This window comes from Schistocerca americana, chromosome 1 (assembly GCF_021461395.2).
Source record: "Schistocerca americana isolate TAMUIC-IGC-003095 chromosome 1, iqSchAmer2.1, whole genome shotgun sequence".
NCBI classification, from domain to species: domain Eukaryota; kingdom Metazoa; phylum Arthropoda; class Insecta; order Orthoptera; family Acrididae; genus Schistocerca; species Schistocerca americana.
The window spans coordinates 169,793,024-169,801,108 of NC_060119.1; the positions used below are offsets into that span (position 1 = coordinate 169,793,024).

Below are 8,085 nucleotides of genomic sequence, written 5' to 3' on the forward strand. Positions count from 1 at the left end.
TACACCCCTAACATCCTGCATATGTAGATATGGGAAACTGTGGGAAGGAAATTGGTTGGAAAGAGAATATCCTGGTATTTGCTTTAAGCTATTTGCAAAATCACAGGAAACTTAATTCTGGGTGGCTAGACGTGGGCCTGAACAGCCGTCCTTCAGCCAGCGAGTACAGTACGCTAACCACTGTACTGTACGCTTGCTCTTTTGTACGTGTGTCCCATGTGTCCGTAAATTTTGAGCGCATCTTTTGTTATATCAATGTACGCGACACTTATTAGGCAGGAGAATTATACGAAAATACATTTAAAACGAATATGATAATTGCATCATTGGGAGAGTTTTTTATTCTAAAAAACACAAATCCGTTAACACGGCTGCACCCCTTGCAAGAATAATGCAATAGTATGGAGAGCTATTTCTGAGATATTTATGTTGATTGACCTGGACAGAAAAGTAATTCTGCGATGGGGATGACGCATGGCTGACCTACCGCCATTTGTTTGCGTCATGGAGTCACTCACCGCACTCCCATTCATTGTCAGATGGGAGCGACTAATTCTAATTTAACCAGTACTTACGAGGTTGAGTGTGCTCCGTTCCAGTTATCCCGACAGGGCAGTATCGATGAAATAACCAGTATCCTCTGCTTGGCAGTCAGGTGCTCTGGACATGCAGCTTGTAAAGTTGTCAAGAATATATATTAGCATGAATGAATTATGCAACAAGTCCAAGTTGTGTTACGGAAAATTGGGAATGGTCACGGTGAAGCGTGACTGAAACGTTATTAATACAAGAGCTATTCAGAAAGTGGGCAACGGCCTTACCGCAGTGGATACACCGGTTCCCGTCAGATCACCGAAGTTAAGCGCAGTCGGGTGTGGCCGGCACTTGGATGGGTGACCATCCGGGCCGCCATGCGCTGTTGCCGGTTTTTGGGGTGTACTCAGCCTCGTGATGCCAATTGAGGAGCTACTCGACCGAACAGTAGCGGCTCCGGTCACAGAAAACCATCGTAACGACCGAGAGGGCGGTGTGCTGACTGCACGTCCCTCTTGTCCGCGTACTCAGCTGAGGATGACACGGCGGTCGGATGGTCCCGATGCGTCACTTGTGGCTTGAAGACTGAGTGCTTATTCAGAAAGTACGTTCCGATTGATCGTGAAATGGAAGCCACTTAAAAAAAAACAGAAATATTTTATCTGCAACAGTTAGCTACATCTTCCAGCCACTGCTCTACATAGTTACCACTCCGGCCGGCCGCGGTGGTCTAGCGGTTCTAGGCACGCAGTTCGAAACCGCGCGAGTGCTACGGTCGCAGGTTCGAATCCTGCCTCGGGCATGGATGTGTGTGATGTCCTTAGGTTAGTTACGTCTAAGTAGTTCTAAGTTCTATGGGACTGATGACCTCAGATGTTAAGTCCCATAGTGCTCAGAGCCATTTAGTTACCACTCCGACTTAGATATCTGTCGTAGTGTTTTATCAACTTTCCAATACCCTCGTCATAGAAGGCAGCCGCCTATGCTTCTCGCCAATTCTCTACGCTCATCCTTAGCTCTTTGTCTGCGCGAAAATGTCTTCATAGCCAGTAGTTAATGTGAGCAGAGATGAAACACAGAGGGAGCCAATTACGGGCTGTAGTGTGAGTGATCAAACTCTTCCCACCGAAAACGCTGCAGGAGCATTTTCATTGCACCTGCAGATTGCGACCGAGAATTGTCACAAAGTAGGTACCGTATGACACTACTGTAATGTGGGCTGCATAACATCAGGGGAAATCTCTCACCAGGACCTCATACTTGGCAGGAGACACTATTTTCTACACATCACCATGTGCTCAGAACTGAAAATATGATGTAACCGACAGGCATACTAGAGACGCTGTCGAACACATATGTGCAAAGCTTTATTAGATTTTCAGAGAGTTTTCCATTTCTTGACCGATCGGAACTCACTTTCCGAATATCCCTCGTACATCATAAGACGGCATGCCACATGCACTCATGTTTCATATGGCTATGGACAAACTGTCTGGAACAATGTTTTGTTAGATTATATAACTTCCTAATTCTACAAAGTACTATTACAATTTTGACGAAGAGCCAGTTTCGTATACGCTTGAAGCCTATTTCAGGTTACTTCCACCTAAAGGCCGTAAATTCAACTAAATTTCTAGGAATTACAATTACGATCAACTTAAATTCAAAAGAACACATAGAAAATTTTGTGGAGAAGGCTAATCAAATACTGCGTTTTACTGGAAGGACACTTAGAAAATGTAACAGCTCTACTAAAGAGACTGCCTACACTACGCTTGCCCATCCTCTTTTAAAATACTGCTGTGCGGCGTGGGATACTTACCAGGCAGGATTTTGATGGAGTATATCGAAAAAGTTCAAAGAAGGACAGCACGTTTTGTATGATCGCTAAATATGGGAGAGAGAGTGTCACTGAAACGATACAGGATTTGGGCTGGACATAATTAAAACAAATGCGTTTCTCGTTGCGGCGGAATCTTCTCACTTAGTTTCAATCACCAACTTTCTCCTCTGAATGTGAAAATATTTTGTTGACGCCGACCTACATTGGCAGAAATGATCACCATAATAAAATAAGGGAAATCAGAGCTCGCACGGAAAGATGTTGGTGTTCGTTTCTTCCGCGCGCTATACGAAATTGGAAGAAGAGAAAATTGTGAAGGTAGTTAGATGAATCCTCTGCCAGGTACTTAAATGTGATTTGCAGAGTGTCCACGTAGATGTAGATATAGATTGTGGTAGCTCAGTCGCGCACTACACGATGAACGATCTGGATAGAATAATATCCTGTAGCACGTCGATGATGCCACTGAGGAGGAAATTGTGATATTTGTAGGGGAGACTCTTGCTCACCTTCCCTATAGTCCCGACTTGAAACCCTACGGGTACCAGAACACAACAGAAACGAGCTCGACGTTATGAGATGCTAGAAGACGAAGAGAAAGCGGCACGGTATATTTTTCTACTTACACCACAAGGGAATTACCAGACGTACAAAAGAGTGGGAGAAATGTGTGCAGAGAACTGTGGACTATACTGAAAAGTATCAGAAATGTCTGTGCATAAAGATGATGTACGTTGTTTGTCTATAAAGTAGCAATTAATGTTCTAACAATGAGTTGTTCACGCTTTGCAGTGTGACCCACGTACATCTGAGTGACGAGTGGAGTTACCACTGTAGTAGATGCCACCTTCTTTGGGACACGCCCAACAATTGTTTCTGTCGAACATCCGCCGTCAATTATAACGTAATGTATAGTGTTGGTCAAAAATTCATCGAGCAACGCACATACCTGTGAAGATACTCCAGACGATGTTTTCCCATAAAAAACTAATTATTCGGTCTAGATTCAATTTGAGTACATTGGGACAAAAGGCAAGATCACGAAGATCAGATTACCAACGCCCCATACGGGAAATCGAATTTCATTAACTGAACGTAATTACCAGAAAGAGCGTCGGTTTCGGAGGAAATAAACCGAAATGTATGTGCAGAGGTGTACAACTACTCGTCACTACGACACGTGGGTATATCGTCCTATAACGAATGGTTGCAAACATGCGTAATTATAAAGATTAGTAATGATCAGTTAGTCGTAGTAATGAAGAAATTGAAAGTCAGATAAAACTGAATGACTGAGGGAAGTAGAACGGTCGGCAATCCGAAAACGGACAATATTTTTTGATACTAAGTGGCTTAGATTGAGTATCAACTTACGCAACAATTAATGATATGAGCATGGCTGACAATGGTCACTACTTACGTGGAAGATCAACTGAAAGTGCCGGCTATCACCAAAATCTGACTAGCAAATTACCATTACTTTCAACGGTTTAGATCTACCATCAACTGGGCAAGTTTGTGACTGGGGTTTTACTTTGTGACAACGGTGCGCTTCTGGTTTTTTCCCTTTAAATTCTGTAACTCGAGCCAACATTGAACATACAGCTCTGCTGCAGTTTGTTCTCCATAATGCTGGCACTAGTGACGGAAACTATAAATATGTGCATTGCACTTGAGCTGGTCAGAAATTCATTTTGTTTGCAGATGCAAAAACGTGTTTGCAGATCTCTTGGATACTTTCTGTTACTGCTAGTCACTTTGAAGAGCTGACTAACTCAAGGTAAGTTGATACAGATAAGTTATGTGTAAATCACTCAAGCACCTGCAGAAACAACTTTAACAATTGAAGTAGCAGAAAACAAGTCACGTTAATGAACTTTGGGAGATTTGTGAATGGTTTAGTAAAAAAAGACTTTTATTTTTCGTTATAGCTTTGTATTAAGCATTTAATACAACAGTTGTATTAAATTTTATGACTCTTTTCATATCACTGAATTTTAAGTACATGTCTAATACTTTGAACAAATAACTTTGCTTAGAGGATATCCTGTTGAATGTAAATGTAGTGACCTGTTTTTCTCATACGGTTCCACTGAACTCATGTGTAAATGAGAATGTAAAAGATTTTTCTTTAATTATCTTGATTGATGAAATTTACTTATTTTATTCGTTCTCGTTTAGTTTCAGTGAGAAAAGACATAAATTTTTGGATTTTAAAAAAAGTTGAAAAATGAATCTCACCAAATTGATGAATTCCGTCACAAATGTTTTTCTGTGGGTGTGGGTGTGTAGAACAAACTCACAAATTTGGCAAATTTATAATATAGTTCTGTGCGTCATAAAGAAGCACTACGTCAGACCATCTTCTGGAAGGTAAATTTATCTCTGCTTTACCTGTCTTACACTCATGTCACAATGTTGTACTGAGTTGAGTCCGGAGGGGGGCGGGGGAGGGGGGGGGTTGGTTGGAAGGGAGGGAGGCGTAACTTCATGCCAGGTACTGTTCCACAGTCCTAATACCTCACTGTATATGAAAACTTCATTGCCATCAAAAGTAAAGGATACAGGTTATAAAATGCTAATACATGGAAATTAAATGTCGCAGTACATATTTGTATAAGGTTAGGTGACAAAACATGCTAAAAGTGTCACAAAGTTGCGCAGTTTCTTGGCGTTTAAAATTAAAACTGACTGAATTATTGACTGATGTGAAGTGGTAATAATGAGGTTGTCTGGCCTCACAATAAGGTCCACTGTCACTGAGTTTAACTGAGCACTTCTTCCAAATAGTCAAAATTCGTTAGCAAAAACATAGTGTTGAAATATGAATGACATCACAAATAACAGAAATACATAAGGACGCAGTCAAATTAAAATGAGGCAGTAGGGAAAAAGTAAATAGATTGATTCCTACTTCAAAAGGATTCACCATCAGTGTTAATACGTTTATCTCACTGTCAGACAACATGGTCAGTGTCTTCATGGTGAAATATTCACGTTTGTCTACGGAACCAAGACCGTACCCCGGCGAGCACCTCTTCATCAAAAGAAAATTTACGTCCACGAATGTCTTTCTTCAGTGCTCCAAAAACATGGAAATCTCATGGGGAGAGCCCGGGACTGTGTGGAAGAAGTGTAAGGGCTTCGCAGGGAATCTCTACATCGTATTAGAAATGACCTTGGCAATATGTGTGTGAGCATTACTCTGAAACAGAATGATGCCCTCTGTCAACATTCCTGGGCGTCTGGACTCGATGGCACACTTCAATGAACGCACACCAGTACGTTGACACTTTGCAGGCCCCCCCTCGACCCACGCGATTTCCAGATGTTTTGGAGCCCTGATGAAAGACATTTATGGCCGACGATTTGCTTCGGAGGAATAGGTGCACGCCTGGGTACAATCATGGTTTCGCAGTCAACCGCAAACATGTTTTCATGAGGGCAGTGAACGTCTCATGTCACGGGGGTAAATCTATTGTTATGGCGTTTACTTTTGAAATAATAAACAGTTTACTTTCTTTTTTCCCCCATCTGTCGCTTTTTCATTATTCCCGAGCGAGGTGGTGCAGTGGTTAGCACACTCGACTAGCATTCCGGAGGTCGACGGTTGAAACCCGCGTCCAGCCATCCAGATTTGGGTTTAACGTGATTTTCCTAAATCGCTCAAGGCAGATGCCAGGATGGTTCCTTTGAAAGGATACGGTCGATTTCCTTTCCCTTCACGTCGTTGACACAGAGTCTGTGCTCCTTATGTGATGACCTCGATATCGACGGGCCATTAAACCCAATCTTTCTTCCCTCCTTTTTTTCGTTTGACTGTCCCCTGTACCACTGCAACGGCGAAATACAACAGAATAAAATTACGAAACACACGAATGAATAATACACTACTGCCAATTAAAATTGCTACACCACGAAGATGACGTGCTACAGAAGCGAAATTTAACCGACAGGAAGAAGATGCTGTGATATGCAAATGATTAGCTTTTCAGGGAATTCACACAAGGTTGGCGCCGGTGGCGACACCTACAACGTGTTAACATGAGGGAAGTTTCCAACCGATTTCTCATACACAAACAGCAGTTGACCGGCATTGCCTGGTGAAACGTTGTTGAGATGCCTCGTGTAAGGAGGAGAAATGCGTACCATCACGTTTCCGACTTTGATAAAGGTCGGATTGTAGCCTATCGCGATTACGGTTTATGGTATCGCGACATTGCTGCTCGCGTTGGTGGAGATCCAATGACTGTTAGCAGTATATGGAATCGGTGGGTTCAGGAGAGTAATACGGAACGCCGTGCTCGATCCCAACGGCCTCGTATCACTAGCAGTCGAGATGACAGGCACCTTTTCCCCATTGCTGTAACGGATCGTGCAGCCACGTCTCGATCCCTGAGTCAACAGATGGGGACGTTTGCAAGACAACAACCGACTGCACGAACAGTTCGACGACGTTTGCAGCAGCGTGGACTATCAGCTCGGAGACCATGGCTGCGGTTACCTTTGACGCTGCATCACAGACAGGAGCGCCTGGGATGGTTTACTCAACGACGAACCTGGGTGGACGAATGGCAAAACGTTATTTTTTAGGATGAATTCAGGTTCTGTTTACAGCATCACGATGTTCGCATCCGTGTTTGGCGACATCGCAGTGAACGCACATTGGAAGCGTGTATTCGTCATCGCCATACTGGCGTATCACCCAGCGTGATGGTATGGGGTGCAACTGGTTACACGGCTCGGTCACCTCTTGTTCGCATTGGCGGCACTTTGAACAGTGGACGTTGCATTTCACATGTGTTACGACCCGTGGCTCTACCCTTCCATCGATCCCTGCGAAACCCTACATTTCATCAGTATAATGCACGACCGCATGTTGCAGGTCCTGTACGGGCCTTTCTGGATACAGAAAATGTTCGACTGCTGCCCTGGCCACCACATTCTCCAGGTCTCTCACCAATTGCAAACGTCTGGTCAATGGTGGCCGAGCAACTGGCTCGTCACAATACGCCAGTCACTCCTCTTGATGAACTGTGGTATCGTGTTGAATCAGCATGGGCAGCTGTACCTGCAAACACCATCCAAGCTGAGTTTGACTCAAAGCCCAGGCGTATCAAGGCCGCTATTACGGCCAGAGGTGGTTGTTCTGGGTACTGATTTCTCAGGATCTGTGCACCCACATTGCATGAAAATGTAATCACATGTCAGTTCTAGTATAATATACTGTATTTGTCCAATGAATACCCGTTTATCATCTGCATTTCTTGTTGTGTAGCAATTTTAATGGCCAGTAGTGTGTACTCGAATAAAATTATAAATATTAGTGTCATTTCCCAGATTCTGTAATTTCACCGTTACAGGTTTGATATACCGATGTTGCACTTCCTGGCACTTTACTACAACATATCGTTCCCTAAAGGAAGAGTTTCGGATATATCTTTTGTGCACTGCTTCATTCAAAATGGATACTTTTGTAACACGCAAATGTAAATATGAAGCCTTCTAAATCAATGAAATCAAGGTTGCTCTGCACGATTTGCTTTTGTCAGCCAATCAGAGCACAGGACACTTGACCTCGTCAGTCAATCACAGCACGGCGTCAGAGTACAATATACGAGTTCTAGTCAGCCAGTCGAAACATCAGTTTTTCGTCGCGCGAAAACACAAATAAGAATGGTTACTGTTTTAAATTGAGAAAAGTGTAT

General features: G+C 43.2%; 1 pseudogene; it reads left to right on the plus strand.

Moving 5' to 3' along the window:
- The first annotated feature begins 807 nt into the window (after positions 1-807).
- LOC124558189 lies at positions 808-925 on the plus strand (annotated as a pseudogene).
- Positions 926-8,085: the final 7,160 nt, after the last annotated feature.